Here is a 12219-nt window from a genome sequence, read left to right as displayed (position 1 = left end):
GTAATTGGTGTCTTTAACTTAATGTTGTCAAAGTTCATCTGTGTTGTGGTATATGTCAGTACTTCATTTCTTGTTATTGCCAGATATTCCATTATATGGCTAGACTATATTTTATCCATTCATTAGTTGATGGGCATTTGGGTTGTTTCCACTTTAGCTATTATGAGTAATACTATAAGGAGCATTCGTGTAAAAGTTTATGTGCAGACATGTTTTTATTTCTGCTGGATCATATGTTAACTTGGTTTAACTGTTTGAGGAAAAGCCAAAGCTACAGCACCGTTTTACATTCCTACCATCGGTGTATGAAGGTTTTAATTTCTCTACATCCTTGCCCACACTTGTTATTGTTTGTCTTTTTGATTATAGCCGTCCTAGTGGGTGTGAGCTGGTATCTCATTGTGGTTTTGATTTGCATTTCCTGATGGTTAATGATGTTGAGGAATTTTTCATGTGTGTATTAACCACTTGTGTATCTTTGGAAAACTATTCAGATCCTTTGTCCATTTTAAAATTGAGTTGTGATAGTTCTTTGTATACTCTAGATACAAGCCCCTTAGCAGATACATTTATGTATATGATTTACATAAATTTTCTCCCATTCTGTTGGTAGCTGTTACGCTTTCTTTTTTTTTTTTTCTTTTTAAATTATATTTTCTTTTTTTTTTTTTTTAAACTTTGGGTTTATTTATTTATTTATTTATTTATTTATCTATCTATGGCTGTGCTGGGTCTTCGTCTCTGTGCGAGGGCTTCCTCCAGTTGTGGCAAGCGGGGGCCACTCTTCATCGCGGTGCATGGGCCCCTCATCATCGCGGCCTCTCTTGTTTCAGAGCACAGGCCCCAGACGCGCAGGCTCAGCAATTGTGGCTCACGGGCCTAGTCGCTCCGCGGCATGTGGAATCTTCCCGGACCAGGGCTCGAACCCGTGTCCCCTGCATTGGCAGGCAGATTCTCAACCACTGCGCCACCAGGGAAGCCCTGTTACGCTTTCTTGATGTTACCCTTTGAAGCGCGAACTTTTTTTGTTTTTGTTATTAAGTTCCTCTTATCCTTGTTGTATTCAGAGTTGAGCCCAGTCTCTGTCCTGCATTGCTATAGTCTTGACACTTAAAGGGGTCCAGAATAAGCTATCATGGCATAAAAAATATTTTGAGAAGGCATTTGAGTTCCTGAATTCTCTTATCTGCCTAAAAGCATAGCTTCCCCAAAGAACTCAATTGTCATAAATACCCTTTCTGGAGCAGCCAGGGAAGATTGACTCTTACTACTGGAGATGAGAAGTCTCCACACCACACATAAACAGACATAGTCACAAAACTTCCCTGTCTCCCGTTTGTTCTTGTCAGGGCCCATTTATCTTTTCAAAAAGTCATTAGTTTTCCTATCAATGCCCTTCCCCTATTAAGATGCTGTATAAGCTTCAGATTTTAAATGTCTCCTTGAGTCACATTTTTCTGTGAACTCCTATACATACATACATGAGTAAAAATCTGTCTTTTGCTAATTTCTTGTATGGGAGGAAAAAATCTGTTTCCTCTATCCATCCTAAATTCATTGGCTGGGACCCTACGTATTAGACTGACAAAAGAACAATGCATTTTTAGAGACGTGACAAGGCGAAGGAAGAGGACATTGAGTTTCTAAGGGTGGCAAACTGTGGAAAGTTAAATATATGGGGAATTAATGGAAGATAAGGGCTACTTAGTAAAGTTAAAATGTTTAAAAAATTGAGACTTCCCTGGCGGTCCAGTGGTTGGGACTTGGCCTTACAGTGCAGGGGTGCAGGTCCAGTCCCTGGTCAGGGAGCTAGGATCCCACATGCCTCGTGGCCAAAAAAGCAAAACATAAAACAGAAGCAATATTGTAACAAATTCAATAAAGACTTTAAAAATGGTCCACGTCAAAAAAATCTTTAAAAAAATGTTTTAAAAATTGAGATATGATTGACATATACCATATTAGTTTCAGGTGTACAATGTAATGATTTGGTAATTGTATATATTGTGAAATGATTACCACAATAAGTCTAGTTATAGTTAACATCCATCACCACATCTAGTTACATATTTTGTTTTTATGGAAAGAACTTTTTAAGATTTATTCTCTTAGCAAATTTTAAATATACAATGCAGTATTATTAATTATAGTCACCATGCTGCACTTACATCCCCATGACTGATTTTATAACTGGAAGTTTGTACTTTTTGACCACGTTCACCCATTTTGCCCACCTCACCCTCCAGCTCTGGCAGCCACCAATGTAATTTGTTCCCTCTATCTGTGAATTCAGTTTTTTGTTTGGTTTAGATTCCACATATAAGTGAGATCATACAGTATTTGTCTTTCTCTCTCTGACTTATTTCACTTAGCATAATGCCCTGCACTTCCATTTGTGTTGTTGCAAATGGCAGGATTTCCTTCTTTCATTTAATGGCTGAATAATATTTTATTGGAATTAAATTTGGAATTGAATTCCAGCTTTGTCAGTTACAAGAGTTATGACCTGTGGGCTATGGACATGTTGCTTCTGTTAATTCTTTCTTAGCATGAACCTCATATATTCCAGGGTTGCTGGAAAGATGAGTAACATCAAGTATTGAATACGTAAAAGTAATTTATGTAGTTTCTGGCAAATAGATGCTCAATGAATGTTAGTTTTATTCTTTCATTTACTATGTAGTTAATACAATAATTTGGCAATCTAGAAGTAGACTTTTGTTTTCAAAATACTATTTTCATAATGTTCTTGCCTGCAGCCAAAGACTTCCTTAGTAGTTACATCTTGAGTTCTAGAAATATTTCAAAGTGCTAAGCTAGAACTGGCAATTACTTTTTTTATTTAAAAAAATTTTATATTTTAAAAACACAAATGGAGGTCATGCTGTATGCATTGTTTTGCCTTTTCAATTTAATGATGTATTTTGGACTTTGATCTGGGTCAGCACATAAATTGCATCATCACTTTTAGTTTTGTATGTTTATACCAAAAATTGCTTAACTTTACTGTTGTAGGACATGTAATTTTACATACTTTTTTGTTACACTCGTCTCTGCATGTAAATATATTTTAAAAAAATGTAGCCCATGTTGCCATTGCCTGGTATCTTGGGGTTCAAACTGGCATGTGGAGAAGACAGAGTCAAGGAACTGGGATAGAATTAGAGTCAAGAGCAATAATGGAACCATACCAAAAGCCTTCTCTACTTTGGGATTACTATTTATTTCCCCAAGACAATAAACTCTTTTTGTTGTTGAATGTAGTTGGACTAGGAAATTTTGTTCCTTGACACTTCACGAATCCAAATGGATACTGTGAGCACTCTTTTTTTTTTTTAAATTAATTAATTAATTTATTTTTGGCTGCGTTGGGTTTTTGTTGCTTCGCGCGGGCTTTCTCTAGTTGCGGTGAGCGGGGGCTACTCTTCGTTGTGGTGTGCGGGCTTTTCATTGCGGTGGCTTCTCTTGTTCTGGAGCACGGGCTCCAGCCGCGCGGGCTTCAGTGGTTGTGGTGCGAGGGCTCAGTAGTAGTGGTGCCCAAGGGCTTAGTTGCTCCGCAGCATGTGGGATCTTCCTGGACCAGGGCTCGAACCCTTGTCGCCTGCATTGGCAGATGGATTCTTAACCGCTGCACCACCAGGGAAGTCCCTGTGAGCACTCTTATCTTGCACTTGTCTAAGTGGAAATGCTCTAGTGTTTTGTAACTAAGTTTAATTATTTGCTCTTTACTTCTGAAAGGTACTGTTCATTATATTAAAGAATCTCTTCTCTTCTCCTGATTTGTTCTAAGAGAGATTTATATAAATCAGGAATAGGAAGTAGTTTAATTTAGATGATCTTGTGTTTTTTTTCTTTTGCCTGTCAATATAATTCATTCATTAATAGATTCTCTGATGTTGACAGTCTTTGCTGAGAGAACTCATTTGCAAAAGAGAGATTGTACACTAGTGAGAAGTGAAATTATGTGCATATTTATTATTTGTCTCAGCTAAAACAAATTCCTGATCTATGGTCGGACCACCTGTGTATCAGTACCTCTGGCTTGGAGAATTGCCATATCCCCATCAGTTTAAATCTGTTTTACTGTAAACCATGTATTTATTCTCTAGGGAGATGGAGTTATTCTGATTATCTCGGCCAGTTAGGGCCTATTTAATGGAGTTAGATATTACTGCTGCCCTAAATTCATTGCAGCTACATTATCAAAGAGGGTTGTAATGGTTGTAGGGGAGGCAGGCACATACCCACATTGTTTTGGGTATCTTGGCAGTGTGAAAATATGAGATAAGTAAGAGATAAATATCTGAAAGGAAGGGACCATGTGGCAAACAGTGTGGTTAGCTTCTTTCTTGCAAATGGAGCTCAGGTTTGTTACATGTGCTTGGGAGGAGGCTGGTCCCTAGTGAACCACAAGGGTTAAATAAGAGTAGTTTAAACCAACTGTGGCAGTTTCATTTCCCTTGCTAGCATCTGGTTTAATAATGGTGTTATTACCTGTTTCAAGTTTTGCTAGTTCATTGTGTGTAAAATTCTTCCTTATTGTGGTCTTAATTTTTATTTTTCTCATTACAAAGGAGAGAGGGGACAACTTGTCAAATGTTTAATGGATATTTATTTGTGTTTTGTAATGCACCTGATATTGACACTTTTTTTCTGTTTGGTTGTGTTTTTCTTCCCTATTTGTACGTGTTCTTTGTATATTCTGGTTACTAACTTTAAAAAAAAGTTGAGTTATAAATACCTTCCCCCACATTGAGGTATTTATTTTAATGTAGTAAAGGTTATCAATCTTTTATTTCATGGTTTTTTTAATTTATATTTAGTTTGGTTTAAGAAATTTTTCCAGACTTGGGTAATAAAAAATGTCTCTTGTTTTAAACCTTTGTCTTTCATTTCATTTCACTGGGGATGCTTTTGTTTTTTTTCCTCATCAGTAGTGGGATAGGGATTGAAATCCATTTTTTCCTTTATGAATATTCAGATTCGTTTGTTAAAGAGTCCATCTTTTCTGCATTGATCTGCAAAACTAACTCTATCACAATCAAGTTACCATATGTGACTCATTTCTGTTCCATGATCTATATGTCTATCCTCACTGTAATAACTTATGCTTTCTGTTAGGGAAAATTCCTCCCCACTTCATTTTTCATGTGTGTTTTAGCTTTTTGCACATCTGAATAATTTTAAAATCTGGTACTAAGGTCTTTCAAGTGCTCTGTTGGGGGGAGAATTGCCATCTTTATGATATAAACATAGTATATCTTTGTAAGCATTTAGATTTTATATAATGTTTTTTAGTAAGGTGTTACGGTTTTCATCATATAGGTCTTAAACATGTTTGGTTAAATCTTTAAAATGTACCTTGAAATATATTTTTTTTAAATTTTAATTTACATTTTCAGTTGCTTTGATTGGTGTATGGAAATGCAGTAGATTTTTGCATACTAATCTGCCTACCTTATTAAGCTTTTTGTTTTCCAATATTTTGCTGTTTATCAGTTTCTACATAGCAAATTATATCACCTGCAAATAATGAGACTGTAGTTTCTAATCCTTATACACTGATTTCCTTTTCTTAGTGTACTAGCTAGAATCTTCTGGTAAATATTAAAGAGCAGTAGTGGTAGTGGAATTATTATTATTTTTTGGCTTTAGAGGGAATACTTGATACGTTTCACCATTAAGAATGATGTTTGTTGTTGGTTTTTGGTAGATAAGCTTTATTTAGGTAAGCATATTTTCTTTTCTTGTATTTTTAGCAAATGGACATTGATTTCTGCAGGTGTTGAGATAGTTTTCTTTCTTCCTTCAGTGTGTTGATGTGGTAGATCATGTTGATAGATTTTTCTGGTTATAAACCAACCTTGCATTATTAGGATAAACCCAAGTTGGTCATAAGATAGCTACACTGTCCAATATAGAAGCCACTAGCCCCATGTGGCAGTTTAATTTTAATGAGAATTAAGCAAAATTAAAATCCAGTTTCTTAGGCATACCAACCACATTTCAAGTGTTAATTGTAGCTAGCGGCTATGATATTGGACAGTGCAAATTATAGAATGTTTCCATTGCAGGAAGTTCTGTTGAGCAGTGCTGTGATATAGCTGTCTTTTAAGATACGTTGCTGGAGTTATGTGGTTAATCCATGTATATATGTTTGCTTATGAGTCTTTGTAGTATTTTTTGATTTTCATGTCAGGGTTTTATTAGTTTCACAGAAAGATGGAAAATATTCTCTTTGTGTCTGTTTTCTGGAAGCTTTTGTATAAGATAGAACCATTCTGTTCTTTGAAAATTTGAAACAGCTCATTAAGCCTGATGTTTCGTTTGTGGGAAGATTTCAATTTTCAGTTTCTTTAATGATTACTGGTCTATTTAGATTTTTAAATTTCTTCTAGAATAAGGTTTTGTTATTTATGTTGTTTTTCTAGGAAATTATATCACCTGAGTTACCAGATTTATTGGCGTAAAGCAGGGGTTCAGCAAACTATTGCCCACGGCTGCCGGCCTCTTCTTGTAAATAAAGTTTTATTGGAATACAGCCACACTCATTCATATTGTCTGTGATTGCTTTAGTGCTGTAAGTGCGGAGTTAGGAAAGAAGGTATGAGCCATAAGCCAAAAGCATTTATTGTCTAATCTTTTAAGAAAAAGTTTGCCAATCCTTGGCTTAAAGTATTCTTTATCATGCTTTTAATACCCATACTAATGTCTGTAGTTACATTCTTTTTTTATTCCTAATGTTAATTTTAAAAATTTCTATTCTTGATCAGCCTTATCAGAAATTTGCCAATTTTTGGCTGTTTAGGTGTATTCTCCTAATTAACTTCTGCTCTTTATTATTTTTTTCTCTATTCTTTGGGTTCATTTTTGTTTTATTCTTATTTTCTTTTCCTGGCTCCTTAGGTTTCATGCTTAACTTCTTTATTTTAACCCTTTTTTTCTTTTCAGTATAAACATAAAAGGCTCTCAATTTTCCTTTCTATACTACTTTCCCTAATTACTACAAGTTTTGTATCTATTTTTTCTTACATCTGTGTTATTATTATTTGTGTGTTTTTACATTTCCTAACACATGGACATATTTATCTTTTTGTTTTCTACTGATTGATGACATTTTAGTCAGAAAGATGTGGTCAGTGAGATTTGGATTCTTTTGAATTTGTTGTATACTAGATTGTCCTTAATTTTTCTAAGTGTTATATATTGTGCTTGAGAAGAATGTGTAAGGGTGCAGGGTTCTATGAATGACCAACAAGTCAAGCTTGTTAATTATCTTAAGTTTTCTATATCTTTGTTAATTTTTCTAGTGTATAATCTGTCAGTAGTGGAAAAGGTGTTAAAACTGTTTGTACTCTGTTCATGGATATGTCAGTTTATCCCTGTGGTTTTATCAATTTTTGCTGTATTTTAATGTCATTTAATAGTTCATATAAATGTAAAATTACCTTTCTGGTGATTTCACTATTTTAATTATTTTGTGATGACTTCTTTATGATGATGTCTTATAACTCTTTATGTTTTAAAATCTGTTTGGTCTGATAATAATGTAGGTACCCACTTTTCTTTTTCTTGTAGTTTCCATTTTCTGTTCTGTGCCCAACCTTTCTCTTTTCTTTGCTTGCTTTTATTTCTTTTTAAAGATTTATTTTCATTTTATTGCAATCCATTTCTTTTTTTTTCTTTTTTATTAAAGTTTCTTTTAATTGAATAAATTTGACATGTAACATTGTGTAAGTTCAAGGTGTACAGCATATTACTTTGATACATTTATATACTGTAATATTGTTGAAGTAGTGGTACTAATCACATTACATAATTATAGTACAACATTATTGTCTATATTTAGTATTCTGTGCATAGATCTCTATGGCTTATTTACTACTTGTTACAAGTTTGTACCCCTGAACACCATTAGTCTTATCCCCCATTCTTTCTACCCCATGCATCCCCTGGCAACCACCATGTTACTGTGTTTTTTATAGGTTTAACTTTTTGGATTCCACTTATAAGTGATAACATGTCTTTCTCTGATTTACCTCGCTTAGCATAATGTGCTCACGTTCCATCCATGTTGTCGCAATGGCGGGGTAACCTCCTTTCTCATGGTTGAATAATATTCCTTTGTGTATATATACCACCTCTATTTTATCCATTTATCCATTGATGGCCTTTAGGGTTTTTAAATATCCTTTATTATTTGATAATAATAATATTATTGTGAATAATACTGTGATAAACATGAAAGTGCGTGAATTTCGTCAAAATCCTGTTTTCATTTCCTTTGAGTATATACTCAGAAGTGTAATTGCTAGATTGTATGGTAGATCTATTTTTTTTTTTTTTTTGAGGAACAGCCATGTTGTTTTTTATTGAACAACCATGTTGTTTTCCATAGTGCTTGGACCAATTTACATTCCCACCAACAATTTCTAAGAGTTCCCTTTTCACCACATCTTTGCCAGCACTTGTCTCTTGTCTTCTTGGTTATTGCCATTCTAACATGTGTGAGGGGATAGCTCATTGTGGTATTGATTTGTATTTCCCTGATGATTAGTGTGATGTCAAGCATCTCTTCATATGCGTGTTGGCCATTTTGATGTTCTTTTTGGGAAAATGTCTATTTTTTCTGCCCATTTTTTAATTAGATTTTTTTTTTTTTATTAAGTTGATTAAGTTCTTTATATTTTGTATATTAACTTGTTATCCAATATATGGTTTGGGTAAATTTTCTCTCTGTACGTTTTTTGATTTTGCTGTTTCTTTTGCTGTGCAGAAGCTTTTGAGTTTGATGTAGTCCCATTTGTTGATTTTTGCTTTTGCTGTTTGTGCTTTTGGTGAAGTCTAAAAAATCATTGCCAAAACCATTATTGGTGAGCTTCCTCCCTACATTTTCTTCTAGAAGTTTAATGATATCAGGTCTTGTGTTTGTCTTTGATCCACTTCGAGTTAATTTTTGTGAGTGGTGTTAGATTGAGGTCCAGTTTCTTTGTTCTGCATGTGTTTCTCCAGTTTTCCCACCATCATTTGTTGAAGAGACTGTTCTTTCCCTATTGGGTATTTTCAGCTCCCTTGGTGAATATTTGTTGACCTTATATGCTGGGATTTAATTCTGGGCTCTTTATTCATTGGCTGGTGTGTCTGTTTTTGTGCTTGTATTATACTGTCTTTATTACTATGGCTTGTGGTCTAGTTTGAAATCTGGAAGTGTGATATCTCTGGCTTTGTTCTTTTTTTCTCAGAATTGCTTTGGGTGTTTGGGATCTTTTGTGGGTCCCACAAATTTTAGGATTATTTCCTCTATTCCTATGAAGAATGGCCTTTCATTTGATGGGGATTGTGTTGAAACTGTAGATAGCTTTGGTTAGTGTGGCCATTTTAACAGTGTTCTTTTGTTTCACGAGTGTGGGATATCTTTCCATTTGTTTATGTCTTTAATTTCTTTTAGCAGTCTTGCGGTTTTCATTATACAGATCTTTCACTTCCGTGGTTTAATTTATTTGTAAATATTTTATTATTTTTGATGCTATGGTAACCTGGATAGTTTTCTTTCTTTTTCAAATGCTCCATCATCAGTGTAAAGGACTGCAACTGATTTCTGTATGTTGATTTTGTATTCTGCACTTTACTGAAATTGTTGACTAATTCCAACAGTTTTTTTATGTGTTTTTTTTTTTTTTGGATTCTATGTGTAAGATCATATCAGCAAATAGCAACAGTTTTACTTTGTTTCTAATTTGGATGCCTTTTATTTGTTGGTCTTGTGCAACTGTTTTAGCTAGTACTTCTGGTAATATACTGATTAGGAGTGGTGAGAGTGGGCATCCTTATCTTGTTCCGGATCTTAGGGGAAACACTTTCAATTTCTCTCCATTGACAATATGGCCTTTATGTTGAGGTATAGTCCTTCCATACCCAATATGTTGGGGGTTTTCCTCATGAAAGAATTTTGCATTTTGTCAATAATTTTTCTGCAAATATTGAGATGATCATGTGATTTTTGCCTTTTATTTTATTGATGTGATGTATTACACTTATTGATGTGCATACATTAAATCATCCTTTGCATACCAGGGATAAATCCCACTTGCTCATGGTGTAATACGCCTTTGCATGTATTCTTGAATTTGGTTGCTAATATATTGTTGACAATTTTTGCATCTCTATATTCATTAGGAATATTGATCTATATATTTTTTTCCTGTGGTATCCTTATCTGGTTTTGGTATCAAGATAATGCTACCTTCATAGAGTGAGTTAGGACATTTTCCCTCCTCAGTATTTTGGAAGAGTTTGAGGAGGATTGGTGTTAATTCTTCAGTGAAGATGTCTGGTTCTGGAGTTTTCTGTATTGGGAGATGTTTGATTACTGATTCAATCTCTTTACTCATTGTTGGTCTGTTCAGATTTTCTGTTTCTTCTCGATTCAGTCTTGGCAGGTTGTATGTTTCTAGAAATGTATCCATTTCTTCTAGATTATGTTGGCATAAAATTGTTCATAGTAGTCACTTATAGTTTTATGTATTTCTGTAATATCAATTGTAGTATTTCCTTTTTGGTTTCTAATTTTGAGTTCTCTCTTTTTTTTTCTTAGTCTAGCTAAAGGTTTGTCAATTTTGTTTATCTTTTTGAAGAACCAGGTCTTAGTTTCATTGATCCTATTGTTTTTCTGGTCTCCATTTTATATTATTTCCTTCCTTATGCTAACTTTGGACTTGATTTGTTGTTCTTTTTCTAGTTCCTTGAAGTGTAAAGCTAGGTTATTTATTTGAGATCTTTCTAATTTCTTAGCATTTGCATTTATTGCTATAAATTTTTCTCTCAGAACTGCTTTTTCTGCATCCCACAATATTTGATATGTCGTTTTTGCATTTTCATTTGTGTTGAGAATTTTTATTTCCCTTTTGATTTCTTTGTTGACCCAGTGGTTGTTTAGAAGTGTATTGTTTAGTAGCTACATATTTGTAGGTCTTCTCAATTTTTTCTTGTTTATTTCTAATTTCATATCATTGTGGTCAGAAAAGACAGTTGGTATGGTCTTAGTCTTCTTAAATTTGCCGAGATTTGTTTTGTGGCCTAAGATAGGATCTATTGTGGAGAATGTTCCATGTGCACTTAAAAAGAATGTGCATTCTCCTGCTATTGGATGAATTGTTCTCTATATGTCTTTTAAGTCCATTGGTTCTAGAGAGTGGTTCAATTGCAATGTTACCTAGCTGATTTTCTGTCTGGATGATCTATCCATTGGTGGTAGGGGGCTATTGAAGTTCCTTACTGTTACTGTATTGTCTCTTTCTCCCTTAAGATTTATTAGTATTTGTTTAACATGTCCTGTGCCTAAATGTTGGGGTTGTATATATTTACTTTTGTTATGCCTTGATATACTGATCCCTTTATCATTATGTAATGACCTTTGTTGTCTCTTGTTACACTTTTGGCTTGAAGTCTGCTTTGTCTGATATAAGTATGGCTACACCTGCAGCCTTTTGGTTTCTGTGTGCTTGGAATATCATCTTCTGTCCTTTCACTCTGAGTCTACATGTGTCTTTAGAGCTGAAATGAGTCTCCAGTAGGCAGAGTATAGTTGGGTCTTGTTTTTTTATCCATCCAGCTATTATGTGTCTTTTGGTTGGTGAGGTCAGTCCATTTACGTTTAGGGTGATTACTGATATGTAAAGATTTACTACCTCCATTTTATTTTTTGCCTGCTGGTTATTTTGTCTTTCCATTTCCTTTCTTTCTGTTTTTGTCTACCTTTGTATGTAGTGGTTTTCCATGGCAATTTGCTAAGTCACACCCCCCTTTTTTTTTATGTTTTGTGTCTCTGCTCTAGATTTTTGCTTGGTGGTTACCATAAGGTTTACATAACCCACTTCATAGGTAAATAGTCCTTTTTCTGTGGATAGCAACTTATTTTCATTCACCTATAAAGGTTGCAGTCTTTTACTCTTCTTTCTTTATAATTCTGATGTCATAAATTATCTTTTCATACTGTGATTTCATTACCAAGTTGTAGTAGCTATAGTTATTTTTAATGTTTTTTTCCTTTAACCTTGATGCTATAATCAAGTGTTTTATATATTTTTGTAAAAAAAGTAACAGTTTTCTAATTCTATTTATCACCTTAGAGTTTTGTGTACTTTTGTCTTCTTGTTTCAGTTTAAATTGCTTATCCCAGCATTTCTCGTAAGGCAGGTCTAATGGTGGTGAACTCACTTT

The 12219-nt window shown here is 34.2% G+C and overlaps 1 protein-coding gene across 6 annotated transcripts in view; it reads left to right on the top strand.

Annotated features, from left to right (window-relative positions):
• Positions 1-12219, top strand: part of PDS5B (PDS5 cohesin associated factor B) — a 193750-nt gene that overhangs the window by 32524 nt on the left and 149007 nt on the right. The window lies entirely within an intron of this gene.

This window comes from Eubalaena glacialis, chromosome 16, assembly GCF_028564815.1.
Source record: "Eubalaena glacialis isolate mEubGla1 chromosome 16, mEubGla1.1.hap2.+ XY, whole genome shotgun sequence".
NCBI classification, from domain to species: Eukaryota; Metazoa; Chordata; class Mammalia; order Artiodactyla; family Balaenidae; genus Eubalaena; species Eubalaena glacialis.
This window is presented reverse-complemented; position numbering and strand designations above follow the sequence as displayed.